This window comes from Cricetulus griseus (assembly GCF_003668045.3).
Source record: "Cricetulus griseus strain 17A/GY chromosome 1 unlocalized genomic scaffold, alternate assembly CriGri-PICRH-1.0 chr1_0, whole genome shotgun sequence".
Lineage (NCBI taxonomy): Eukaryota > Metazoa > Chordata > Mammalia > Rodentia > Cricetidae > Cricetulus > Cricetulus griseus.
In genome coordinates this window covers 227,682,722-227,697,606 of record NW_023276806.1, presented here as the reverse complement: position 1 = coordinate 227,697,606, position 14,885 = coordinate 227,682,722, and the positions used below count along the sequence as shown (strand labels likewise).

The 14,885-nt window shown below is 40.5% G+C and overlaps 1 pseudogene; it reads right to left on the bottom strand.

Moving 5' to 3' along the window:
* Positions 1–220: 220 nt before the first annotated feature.
* LOC100752935 lies at positions 221–4,788 on the bottom strand (annotated as a pseudogene).
* Positions 4,789–14,885: the final 10,097 nt, after the last annotated feature.

The window sequence follows — 14,885 nt, the reverse complement described above, 5'->3', positions numbered from 1 at the left end:
TGTGATACTAAATTGCCTTCCCAATTGTATTTATAAAATAATACAACTCTCCATACATTTTCTCAGTCAGCAGTAAGTTTCAAGAGAAAGTTCATCACTACCAAGCAAGAACCATACATGGGCAGACATGGTAAGAAGAAAATGTCTTTATTGTTATGGGGGACTAGAAGGAGGGTGACTTTGACTATAAAGAAGTGGCTTAATGAAGAGATAAAGGTGTTTAGTTAGCAGCGATAGTCTTCTGAATCCAGTTCACATAGTTGCACACCTTGGTGTAGACACCAAGTTTTCCTTTCACTGCACAGCCATAACCCCAGGAAACAACACCCTGGAGCTGTCCATTGCAGACCACGGGGCCACCAGAATCACCCTGAATAACAAAGAAAATATAATAAGAGCTCTCATATATGTCTAAATTAGAGAATGGACTCCAAGCTCTTACTCCATTGTTTTGGGCCATTTTCGTAGGTTCTCTATGAAATTACTTCACTATGCACAGAAACTCAAGCTTCAGTCTCTGTAGTATTGCAATATTCTATCACTTTCTTTCTTATAAACCTACCTCTTTCCCTGTGAACCTATCAATCCGTGACAATGTGAGAACTGGGGAGACCAAATGATTTCTGAAAAGCTCTGCTCTTTTTCAAAGTTAAAGTCTACAATATAGCTTTTGAGGTACACGGTTAGATGGAATGCTTATGGTAATTTCTATCTATGATTTTTATAAATAGTCCTAACCATCAATATCATAGACAGTTTATAATTTATCCCAAATCTGCTCTTCCTTCCTCATCAACAGTCTCAGAAATGCTGTTAATATTCTTCTTTCTTTTTTTTCAGAAAAGCAGAAGTAGAAGAGGGAAGATGAGTAAGAAGGAGAATGACCACAAATTAACTCACCTGGCAGGAGTCCTTTCCACCCTCCAGGAAGCCCAGATAGAACATGTTGCTGGTGATCTTACCTGGGTAGGAACTTTTGCAAGAACTGTCAGAGAGGATGGGAGCATCAAGACACTGAAGGAGCGAAGGATAATTGGCTGTCAAGCACAAGAATGAAAATGGGAAATTAGATCCTTCTCACAGCAGCCACCTGGACAGAGAGCGAAGGGCCCAAGTGAAAGACAATTAACTCATTAAACAATAAAAGACTCTTTGCTTTTGCATGGCGGGGGGAGAAATGGGAGATTATCCAGTGATCTTGGAAACATCATTTCCAACCTTCTTCCTTTCTTAACACTTCCTCTGTTTTTCAGTTTGCCATGACTTGTAATTTGGGAGAACATTTGCTGAGAAAGTTTGCTAAGTAATTTTAGTCAGCTCACGTCAATGGAAAAAAATCTGTTACAAACATTGGTGTCCACAGCTCTCAGCAGGTATATACTTAAAGGAACACCAAAATATTTAGCCTCTATCTATTTACACCCCCCCACACACACACACATTTCAGTTTAACACTTTAAGTTTTTCTAAAAGTTCATTATTTGTTGTGTCTACTGTATGGTCTCAGCACAAGTAGTTTATCCTCTCTAATTTTCGAATTTTAAGACTGCCTGCATCAAAGTCTACCCTCTGAGAACTTTCTCTTGAGTGAGAATTTGGACTACCTTGCTCCCAACATGGCTTTCATCTCTAGTCTTTTCTCACACTTGGTAATCAAGTCCCGGTGACACTTACTGCCACTGCTCAGACACAAGACACTTGGTGCCAGATGATGCGCAGGATTTTGGCAGGGAGACAGCGGCCACTCGAGCGTTGAGGGTGGCGGGTGATTTCAGCTGAATCAACATGATGTCCTTATCATAGGTGTTTTGGTTATAGTTGGGGTGTCTAATGTTTTTAGCCGCATCAATGAATTGCTCACCACCCTCAAGGGTATCAATGTTGTGTTCTCCCAGATGCACCTGAATTTGGCTGGATGTAAAAATTAGTGTTTTTTTAAAGTGTCCTTCTTCCGTTTTTTTTCTTTTCCTCCCAGTTTGCCTATCATGAGTATAAACACAAATAGCAGCCTGTTTGAGCATTTATTCACATGCAAGACTTTGTACCCTAAGTAGTATTGTGCACTAACTTGCTGCTTTCAGTTCAGAGAATTTGTGGCAAAAGTGTCTGTGCTAGTTAGTGTAGACTCACTGTTCATTATACATTAAAATACAAGATGTAAGATACAAAGAAACATCCCTACTAAATAATTGGAGATGAAGAGTAAATTGGTAGAAATTGATTGGCATTTGTCATTTTTCCTCTGGTTCTAATTTCAGATATACAAGATATACAAGGATTTGAGCTATTGCGATAAGTACAAATACATAGTGTGATGAAGCAGGAATCAGGAGAGGAGTGTTGGGATTAAAGCTGTGAGCCACCAAGTCTGGCTGAAAGGAGTAAGATGCTATGGGAATTATCTATGCTTGCTTTTTATAGTGTACTTAAAATACAGTGGGTTTTATCTCTACACACCCCTTTCCCATTGTTAGAGATGCATAGTGATTCCCAGTCTGAAGACATACTTCAGACTGTTCTTCTTGTCTTTAGTATCATCTCCTAAGATGACAGCAGTGAGTTCTTGAGCAATACTCCACATAAATGTTCCTCAGTAGATCATAAACTTGTACCTTTTTATTTTTATTTTTAACCCTCTCTCTCTCTCTCTCTCTCTCTCTCTCTCTCTCTCTCTCTCTCTCTCTCTCTCTCTCTCTCTCTCTCTCTCTGTGTGTGTGTGTGTGTGTGTGTGTGTGTGTGTGTGTGTGTGTGTAGAGGTGCCCATGGAGTCCAGAGAAGGCATAAGATCCCCTGACACTGGAGTTTGTGAATCATCAGATGTGCTGAGAATTGAACACAGGTCCTCTGGAAGAGCAGCAAATGCTCCTAACCACTGAACAATCTCTACAGTCCAGTATCTGAATGCTGTAACCATCCTGTATAGCTGCATGTTGCCTAGTAATACTCTCATAAAGCTACCGGGAAACGTGACTTTAGAGCATAGAAATGTGAACATTGGTCACTTACGATTTGAAGCAGTGAGCTGCTGAAACAACCCACTGGGAATTGATGAGGGAACCACCACATGAGTGTTAGCCAATATTCAGGGACACCTGGTAGGGGAGAGAGTTCTTCTGACAGGTGTAACCGCCAACAATCTTGTCATCATCATCGTCATTCACAGGGAGAGCAACTGAGAAGAAAGTCGGATGTTCTTGTAAACAGACACCACAGAATGTCTGCTTTACAGTGGTCTTGTTATCTCATATAAACAGACATGGCGGTTCCACTTGGGGGACACTTTAAAGCAGAACTCTGCTGGGAGTCATGCAAATGGACAGCTTTGCATTAATCTTGACTACTGGCCAGCTGTTGGCATGGCATGCCTGGCTCCATCAGGAAACAAGGAAAGCTTAAGGAGCAACCTGAGAGTATTCTTGTTTAGAAAAATGCTTATTCGATGTTTCTACTCTCCTGATGTCTCATTTGCTTGTCCCCTAAATTTTTATAAGCAATTTTGCCACACATTACAAGATTCCCTTTCCTAACCTTTCTGTTTATGCCAACAACCTTTGCAATGTGTGCTTCTGCATTGTGTAGTAGGACCCACGGCTATCAAGATTTCTTACAATTCTAGAGGCTTCCATTGCTTTTATGAGCTGAGATACCTTATTAGCTAAACTATTTCCAGGAGTATTGACAGATACTTATAATCTGTACCTCAGAGTTTGGCAAACACTAGTATTGCATTGCAGTACTAAAATTTTACTGGCATCCATGCATTTTGGGCTATGTCTGTAATTCCCAATGCCTTGGAGGCCGAGGCAACATGATAGCAAGCTTAAGGCCTGCCTAGGATACAGGATATACTCAAAGGTAACCTGAACAATTTAGCAAGACTCTGTATAAAAATTAAAAATAAAATAGAGGGGCATATATGTATTATAGCTGGTGAATATTTTACTGTTATGCACTAAGCCTTGGGTTCAGTCAAAATTACTGTCCTTGCCCTGTGGAAGATTAATAAATTGCTGACACTAACATAGAAGTGATCATGTCCCTATGTTTAATCAGTTGAATGACATATGGATTCACACTAAGGAGGATTAATTAGTAATTATGAGAGCACTGTAGCCCATGAGTTTCTTTCCATGAGAAATAAAATATGATTTCCTGTCTTGATCCCTAGACCAAATAATCACCCTTTCAGTGTTCTGGAAACTCAGGCTTGATATTTACATCCTCTTCAAGGAGCACAGGTTATTCTTTTACAAACTTTTAATTTTGAATTATGTAGGGAGGGGCTTGGGCATGTGAGTGCAATTGCCCCAGGTAGCCAGGAGATTCCCCTTCCCTTCCTGGAGATGGTGTTACAGATGGTTGTGAGCTACCTAGCATGGATAACAGAAACTGAGCTCAGGCTCTCTGGAAGAGTAGGACAAGCTCCTAAAGAGTGAACCATGTCTCCAGACCCAGAGTCCCGTTATTAATATCAGTATTCCAGAGAGGTCAATACCAATACTTCCTTGGTTAGGAGTCCCCTTACCTTTACACCCTAACTCATGAATTTTACCTGGAAGTTCAAGACAGTCTGCTTCCTTTGCTGTATATGCTGAGACATGATCTTTCAACTCAAGCAAGCCATAATTATCCACAAACACACCCACTACACTGTGTTGCTCCAACATTTTAAGTCTCCCACCTATATACAAAGTGCTAGTTTAGGTGCATGATTAATCCTTACTGATTTGTTCGTCAAAGGGACTTACCAGCAGCTCCAAGGAAGGCAAGGAAGATTAAGGTCTTCATTGTTGCTCACTGTGTCTGGAGCAGTAAATGGCATGATGAAAGGTTTTCTCCAGAGCTATTTATATCCCAGGGCTTTTGCTAATGCCCATCCCATAGGTTCCAGGAAAGATGTTGCATTGGAAACTCAAAGATCTAAATTTAGAATTCAATTACCCAAACACCAACCCTTTCCTTTCAAAGGTTGTGGGAATGGAAGAAACAAACTCACCTGGTCGGAGCTCTTCCCCACAGTAGGAAAATGAGTTGGAGTAGGACAAGGTCACAAGACAGAGGTTCAGGTTTTCAGCTTCTCAGACAAAAATCTTAGGTACTCTGACACTTCAGATGTGAATGTTTTCCTTTTTCTTTTTACTGTGAAATGCAATTCTTTAATTTACAAATCCTGTCACCAATGCCTTTTTGGTATTTTTAGCTGGATAACGCCAAACATCGTGTAAGTCAGACATGACTTCTAGGATAAAGGGACAACAAAGACAAAGAAAGAGTACCTAGGAATTAAAATGTGTGGGGTTTAATGTTTCTAGCATGTTACACATTTCCATAATGGGAACAATGAATCCCTGGTGACAAACCACAGTCTCAAAGTAAGGAGCTAGTGTTCATTGACTCACCATGGGAAGCCTTACACCCTCTGAGGAGTGGATGGGCATGGGGTGGGGAAAGGAGGGGGTAGTAGGAGGAGGGGAGGGAGTGGGACCTAGGATTTGTATGTAAAGTGAGAAAAGATTATTTTTAAAATAAAAAATTAAAAGAGAAAAAAATCTTACTCTAGAATTTTACATGTGTACTAGCTGACAGTTGGTATTAGCACAGCTGAATACTCAGCCTACAATCCACACTACCAGAGAAGCTAGTAAACAAGGAGGACCCTAAGAGAGACAAACATGGTCCCTGGGAGAAGGGAAAAGGGTGAAGATCTCCTGAGCAAATTGGGAGCACAGGAGGAGTGGGGAGAGAGAGGGAGCTAGGAGAATGAGAAGTAGAGAAGAGGAGGGATGCAGAGGACATGAGGGAGCAGAAAGGTTGAGTCAGGCGAAGAATAGAAGATAACAAGAAAGGAGATACCATAATAGAGGGAGACATTTTAGGTTTACAGAGAAATCAGGCACTAGGGAAAGGTCTGGAGATCTACAAAGATGACACCAGCTAACAATCTAAGCAACAGAGGAGAGGCTACCTTAAATGCCTCCCCTGATAATGAGATTGATGACTGACTTATATGCCATCCTATAGCCTACATCCAGCAGCTGGTGGAAGTAGAAGCAGACACCCACAGCTAAACACTGAACTGAACTGGAACCCATTCGCAGAGAAGGATGAGTGATGAGCAAAGGGGTCCAGACCAGACTGGTGAAACCCACAGAAAAAGCTGACCTGAACATCGGGGAGCACTTGGTCCCCAGACTCATAGCTGGGATACCAGCATGGGACTGATCCTGACCCCAGGAATGGGGGTTTCAGTGAGAAGACCTCAAAAATCTATGGGACCTCCTGTAGTAATTCATTACTTATACCTAGCATAGGTGTGGACTTTGGGAGCCCATTCCACATAGAGGGATACTCCCTGAGCTAAGACACACAGGGGTGGGCTTAGGCCCTATCCCAAAGGATATGATAGACACTAATGACCCCATGGAAGGCCTCACCCTCCCTGGGGAGCAGAAAGGATATGTGATAGGTAGGGGTTTAGCTATGGGATGATAGGGGAGAAGGAAAGGGAGAGGGAACTAGGAATTGACATGTAAAGCAATATTGTTTCTAATTTAAAAAAAACTGAAAACAATGAAAACATAAAACACTGCTGTATAGTAACCAAACACAATAAATGTCATTGTGAAGTTTCTATCCCCCCTTTCTGTAATTGTTTTTTGTACAGTAGAATTGAAGTAAATAACTTTCTATCAGTTATTTGGATTTTTGAGCTAATGAGGTGAGGGGTATATGGACATTTTTCTTAACTCACTGGAACCCTGATCTTTCACATACCTTTGTGTATCTTGTAGTCACTCATAATGTATGCCTTGTCCTAAGGTCATTCTAACCTTCTAAATAAAATTAAGTTTACATTATTAGTGGGAAAGATCAACCCCCTTCTCAAGGAAAGAAAAATTCTTCTTATTTGAAATTCTGATAAATAAAACTGATAAAGTTGAAGATGAGAACTGGTGTCCATCTAGAGCTTGTTCTGTGTCTGGGATCTAGTGGTCTCCTTATCTATCCTTCCACTACCCATGGTTTCAGTTATCACAGCCAGCTATGAACCAAAAATATTAAAACTAACATTTTAGAAAGGAATTGCTAAAACTATGTCACAGCATCTTGCTCTATTTCTTCCATTTTATTGCTATTGTTCTATTTTTTACTTGCTATTTTCAATCTCTCAATTTTCCTTATTTGTAAACTAAACTTTATCATAAAGATGTATAGAAAAAGTGATATACATGTGTATATATGCATATATATGACTTGAATTATCTGTAGTTTCAGGTATTCCCTGGGTATATTAAAATACCTTTCTCATAGATAAGGGATAGGCATACTGTTTTCTAAGTACTTTGCATATATTAACTTAGTACTTCTTCTATGAAGAATGATACAACATACCCATTTTAATTTCCCAATTTTTAGATGGAAACCTAAGGAACTAAGTCTATAAATTGCAAGGCAGGATCCTGGCTGAATCAGGCAACACTATAGACTAAACATGAAGAATACAGAATGAATTATCAAGTTAAGTGATTATTAAGGAATTAATGAATTTTTCTAAATAATTGTATTTTTGAAACAGGAATTATAAGAATTAATGGAGTAGTTCATTCCCAAGAGCCAGGCAAACTTTTCTCCCATGCAGTATTAGTAGTTGAACCCAGGGCCTCACTCTGGTGCTAAACCAGAAAACACAAGTTCTACCACTCAGCGAACCTACAAACCTCTGTCTACCTTTGTTTAGAGAAACGTCTCACTATGAATCCCTGGATATGATCTCTATATAGACCAGCTGGCCTGAAACTCATTGCCTGCCTTTGTCTTCTAAGTGCTGGGATTAAAGGCATGTGCCATCATGCCAATCCCTTAAATGCTTTAAAAAGTTTATTTTAAGATGGTTTTGTTAAATTGTCCAGGTTAGATTCAAATTCACAGTCCATTGGCTTGCTTCTCCAGGGTGGGTGGGATTAAAGGTGTGTACTACCATTTGTAGTTAGAGGTAATCTTCATAGGAAGTAACTCTCTAGCTAAAGACAGTGGTGAGATTCTCTACCTATCCAAAATCTTAACTCATGCACCAGTGTGTTATTTCTGTTTAGGAAAATTATCATTCTTGGGTGAGTTGCTTTTAAATTTTGTTGCTAGTAAAACAACTTAGTTGGGGTGACTGATCTTCATTACCAATGCGATTGGATTTGGAATTATCTAGAGAATAGAAGGGGTACACACCCCTTGCTCTGTATATGGGGACATTTCCAGAGATGATTAACTAAGGGCCAATTTACCCCCTTGAACGAAGGTTAACTCCATTGTTGGGTTGGAGGCCCAAGCTGGGTTGGAGGCCCCAAAGGTGGTTAGGAAATGAGAAAATCAGTGGAGTGCCTGGATTCTCCTCTTTGCTTCCTAGCTTGCAGTGACATAAATGGCTCTACTCTGCCACATCTTCATGATGAAAAGAACCTTTTAAACCATGAGCCATTAAGTTTTTCCTCTCTTAATTTATCTATATCTGATACTTTGGTCACTGTGACAAAGTAATATATTAGTGAAAGGCAGATTCTCAACCTTGACACTATTGGCATTGGGGGCCCCTGAGGTCTTTGTTACAGAAAACTCTCCTGTGCACCATGTAGAGTGCTTACCAGCATCTTAAGGTTCAAAGAGCACTCACTTCCTCTTTCTTGCAGTTGTGACAACCAATGCCAAATTCCTGTGTCCTCTCCAAGCAAAATTGCTCCCACTTTAGAATTTCAGATAAAGGGGAGGAAACAAAAAAATATACAAAGATTTTGCATCCAAGGCTATGGTCAAAGAAAAGGCTGGGTCGATACAGATACTCAAAACTCATTTATTAAATGGGGTCCAAGAGAGAAAGCTGCCATTAATTGATCCAAAGAACTACAAAATATTAAAAAGTAAGAGAGGCAGCAGTGCCCAGAATGTGGGGCGTCTTCTCACACTTTTCAATGACTCCTGCTGATTCCTAAGACAGTGCTGGAAGCTGTACCATTCCACATCACCCCAGAACTTCCCTAGACTCTCATCTGAGATCTGGGTCTATAGCAAAGATGAACTTCTTAAAATAGTTGGCTCAGGTACTGCTGTGTCGCACAGTGCTCCACCCTACCTGGGCTTTATCATGTTCACTCCCTGCTAGAGGGAAAGAAGGAAGGCTGCCAGGTGGGAGTGTATGGGTATAGGTAGATCATTGATAATTTTCACATCCCCCCCCCAAAAAAAAAAAAACAAGACAACAGAATATGGTCCTGCTTAAATGGTACGAGAATGATTAGTCATCAAAAGTTATAGTAGGCATATAGGAAAATGCTAAGTACTGATCTCAGGCCCTTAGTCATTCTAGGAACGTGTCCACACCCATGCACACACTGAGTACAGTGGCTAAACGCGGTTACATTTTGAGAGCTGAATAGACTCCCTCTCTTTCTAAAATTTTAACTATTTGTATATGTCTGCCTTGAGTGTCTGTGAATTTGAGTGCTGTGCCCACAGAGGGCAAAAGGGGATGCCGAATCTCCTAGAGCTGGAGCTAAAAGCATTTGTGAACCACAGGATGTGTGTTCTCAGAACCTCACTTGTGTCCTCTATAAGGACAGTGTGTGCTTTAATATCTGAGCCATCTTTCCATCACCCTAGACTTCATTTTTTCTTAATGTCTTCCTAAAATGTAACGTTGATCTTCCGTGTGCTGGCAATGTTTCATCTGATGGATGTTAAAATGAATGGTCATTTTTAGAGGACATGATCCTGTTCAAACTATTTAAGTGCAAGATGAAGACGAATAACGATGAGCCTACCATACTTGAAATACCATACCTAGCATAGGATGTTAGGTCCAGAAAATGACAAGCTCAGGATCAATGATGGAGGCTTCTGAGATGGTCGTCTGTGATTGGAAATGGTATAGATGACTTAAGCTAGTCAGGATGTTAGGAAGACTGGATTAGAATGTGATTTTTTATATATATATATATATATATGTATGTATGTATGTATATGTATATGTATATGTATATGTATATGTATATGTATATGTATATGTATATGTGTATATATATGTGTGTGTATAATTTGTATATGTGTATATGCAGATACGTATAAATTGTGTAATCAGTTATGTACAGTGGTTGAACAAATCTGGAAAAAAAACATATCCAGACATAGTCTATAGATTCTAAGACCTATAAAAGTGTCACAAGATTTTCCTGAACTTCTGAACTTCTGTAAAGTATTCTGTGATGTTTGATAATGGATAATGGAGTTGAAAGTTCCCTGACCTCATAATAATATATTCTTTTCCACTCTTTGTGCAAAATATCTGTGTTCAATCATACCAGTGAATTCTCATTTGTAACCATATTGGTTTTTGCTACACTGTCCATCCTCACCCTGTTCATAGCACCAGGCATGAGCTATGGGGAATTCAAGCACATGATATCCCAGAGGCCTTCATTTGCATTTAATTAGTCTGTGTTTTCTATCTCTGTCTTTCCCATGCTCACGACTTAGTGGCCTTGAAAGACTCAACTTGTTGAATCTAAACTGGGGGTCAACTGAGCTCAAGCAAACATATTGACATTGTCATTGGCAGGAACAAGGGAGCCGGCCATTGAAGGCACTTCATGCCACTGACTCTCGCTGGATTTTCCTTTAGCTTCTCTGACTACTTTCCCTGCTACTCTACTGGGAAGGAATGTTTCTTCTTAACAACTTGAATACACATGGAGGAAATTAAATTAATTTCCTTTAAAGAGTTCTAGTAAGACACTTAACATATGGCCAAAACAGGATGGCCAAAATAGAAAGGGAACATGTCACAAAGCAAGCGTTTCTGAAAATTTGCCTTGACCCCAGCTATGGGTCCACCCTTAGCTACTTTTCTCATTTTTACCACATACAGGCAGGCCATCTCTGGTAGAGTACAAAATGTTCTTTTTGGGGAACCTGAGCCCTAGTCCAAGTTTCCCTAAGACTGTATTCAAGGATGATATTTGTTTAGGGGATTTCTACTCTTGCTATTGGAATTCTCACTGTAAAACTATTTGCAAGAACTTTTTTGTATGAAGGTCGATTGAAAAACTTTTAGTGGTTTCAGGGGATGTCTCTGTCAAAGTCACTGTACTATTGCATAGTCAAGAGGAATTGTAAATGAGTATGTTTATGTTTTAATAAAACTTCATCTTTAAACATTTAGATTACAAGCCATACACTTTGTACAGGCAGCAAATTGCTAAGTCTGATCTAGGAGGTGAGAGTTAAGCCATTTAAATAGCTTTGCCTGGATACAAAATGGAATGAATGCAAACTTAATGTCAGAGATGGCAACGATCTGAAATGAAGGTGGTGACACTAGGGAAAACATCCCCATGTTCTCTTTAGATTGTGTTTATGGAGAGAGGAAGAAGAGGAAGGCTGCAAAGGGTCTCCATCTGGCAGGTTAGTGAAGAAAACAGTGAGGGTGGCGTTTGAGAGAAACATAACATGAATCAGAGTATGAGGAAGAAAATCTTGTGAGGGACCATTTAGGTTTGGGCCCCAGAGTTGCTGTGCTTGCTCCATCACTAGTAATGAGCAAATGAACTTCTCATAGAGGATAATGGGTAAATCAGATAAAACAGAATAATCATCGATTCACGTGCTATGGCTTTAAAATACCAATATAATCAGCTTTTTCCTGAGAATTCACTTTGAAAATGCTTCTCCAGCTTGTGGTCCAATTCTACCTCCATCCCACAAGCATACTAAAAGAAATCTTCAGTTTTATCACACAGGATTGAAAGAAAGCATACCACAAACTCAACGCTGGGAGAACAGGTCGATACCATGAAACAATTCGAAAAGTAGAATATGATAAGGCAGTAGTAAGGATTTTATGACGTGACCTCATTCTATCAGAGGACAATGGGATTAATAGAGAAACAGAAATGGGGACAGGAACTGAAGTGAAATTGAAAGACAAAAAGGTACATCAGAAGACAAGGCATAGCATCCTGGAGGCAGAAGTACACAGATTTCTGTGAGTTTGAGGCCAGCCTGGTCTACACAGCAAATTCCATGACAGCTAGCGCTGCATACTGAGACCCTGCCTAAAACAAACAAACCCATCCAAATAAATGACACAGAGAAAGAAATAATAATTCAGATTTCATAAAATTTTTCATGGAAATTCTGTGTTGTGCAAACTCATATTAACAAGAAAATGTTTCACACACCAGTAATTCAGGAAAATCTGTTCTTTTCCTGTGACTGTCTTCAAGTTCCATCCTTCTAACCCACCTTAATACACTCGCCTTCATTTGAGGGATGCATTTTTAAAAAAATTATAGATGTATAATATTTATATATGGGTGTTTATGTTTATGTGTGTTTCTTGAATAACTATCTGTATACTATACACATGTGTGGTACCAAAGGAATCCAGAAGTGTGCATAGGATTTCTTTTTTTTTATTTTGAGTGCATAGAATTTCTTAGAGCTAATGTTATAGGTGGTTGTGAGCCACCATGTGGAAGCTGGAACTCAAACCTGGCTTCTTTGGCAGAGCCAGTGCTGTTAAACATTGAGCCATCTCTCTGACCCCAAAGGCCAAAATATTGGGGGGGGGGGCGCTAACATAATGCCATAACCTGGAAGTTGTTCATTTATTTGATTTTTGCTTTGTTTGTTATACTGTCTCACTGACTTGGAACTTAAAGAGATCACCTGCCTTGCTTTGCTGGTATTAGTGGCATGAACCACTATTCCTGTCTTTTGCTGGTATTTTGATTATGACCTATCATGTGATTCCAAGTCACATATACATTAAAATAAAAGAAAAATGAAAAAATGTTTTTAAAATACTGGAATTTTGGAGTATTTCAGATTTCAGGCACAAGAAAAAACAAAACAAAACAAAAACAAAAAACAAAAACAAAAAAACACCTGTAGGACTGGGGGGAGCAGCTCAGTAGATTAAGTACTTATCCCAATCTGAGCCTTCCCAACACACTGACCAAAACACACCCTGTCAACTTCTGTTCACTTTCAGCTCCTGTCACTTCCGTTCTCCAGCTAAACACAGGCCCTCCTAAGTTTCCCTAACAGCCCTTGCTTTCCCGTCGTTTTGTACACTGTGAAGATGTGTCTTTGCCAAGGCACCTTCTGATTGGCTTAATAATTGCCGCATGGTCAATAGCTAGGCTGGAGAGAATAGGAGGGACTTCCAGGAAAGAAAGATACTCAGAATTAATCTAGGCATGCAAAAGAGTTACAAGGCAGGCATGGAGAGGAAACAGGAGGTGCTAGATGGAAGAGAGGTAACACCGCATCACAGAATGAGTAATTTAAGCGATAAGAACCAGTTGAGACAGGCCTAAGCTAAAGCCCAAGCTATCATAATTACTAATAAGTTTCCACGTTGTTAATTTTGAGCTGGCAGTCCAAAGAAAGATCCAACTGCACACACTGCCAGTTAAAAGAGCTCTGCTGTGAGAGGGCTAAAGAATGAATTCCTTTGTGTCTGTGCAAGAGGCTTCTGGGCAAGGAGATGGAGGCAGCATTAGATAAAGAGGACATTCCCATTGAGTGTGGAGCATAAACGGGACAAATGCAGCCTCACGCAGGCTGTGGAAGCCCCAGCGGATTGAGAAAGTCATACAGGACAGCACAGGCCTTGCGTGGGGCGTGGGAAACTGAGTCTAAATGAGGAGGTCTTCCACAGACTGCTCTTCAGGCTTGAGGAGTCAGAACCTGAGCAGGGTGGGGAGGACATTGGCAGCTGAGAGAGGGAGACAGCTGAGATAGCCACTGGATGCCTGCGGACTGGTGAGTGGATATGCACACCTGGTAAGCAGAACACATGCCAGGGTTCTCAGCACTGACTGAGAAAGCTGAAGCCATAGGAAGGAAAGATGCCAGAGCTGGAATAAACTAGAAGAATAAGTAAACCCCTAGATTTTCCATATGGATGTACAGAATTAGAAATACATGTGCAGGCTGCAGAGATGGCTCAGAGGTTAAGAGCACCGGCTGCTAAAGCAGAACGCAATGTGGAGTCAGAGCTAAATTGATCACAGGTAGCTTATTTAGTAATAGTACTCATGCAAGTCCACTCAGCCAGGCGGCAGGGAGCAAGAGAAGGGGCCCACGTGTGCGCCCCTAAACTACTTAAACCTTTCCCACGTCACTCTGACCACGCCCAAGCGGGCATGGTCAGCGACACCTGTGACCAGCCCCAAGAGGTCATGGTCAGCATTACCTCTAAACAGAATTTTCCCTACAGTCTGCTCTTCCAGAGATCCTGAGTTCAATTCCCAGCAACCACACGGTTACTCACAATCATCTATAATGGGATCTGGTGCCCTCTTCTGACCTACAGACACATATGCAGGCAGAACACTGTGTATATAATAAATCTTTTCAAAAAATCAGTTGTCTGTATGCTTTCTAGTTTAGTTACCTGGATACCCTGGGAACAGTGTCATAGTCCAAACACATGTACCTAGAGCTCATACCCTAGTTCCTAAATATCTTCTCCCCATTAAACGAAGACAGTTGTCTTCAGATAAGTAATAGATACAAGACTTTTGTGTCATAAAGCAATGGAGCCTACAAAGGAGAGGATCCTGACAGGAAGAGTGGTTTAAGAAAGGAAACACCCTCCCCCCACTCCCATAGCTCCTCTTAACAATTCTGGGCACACATGGAAAAGCTACTGTTCCACGATCACCTCTAAAGTCCAAGTGTTCAACTAACTCACTCCAGATAAATGTACTCAGTCACATTCCGATCTTAAGCCTTGAGATGGCACTTTGAATTTATGCAGAAACACCAACATAAATAAGCCAGTGCCAACAATACCACATTGGCAGCACTCTTTGAAATATCTAGACTTG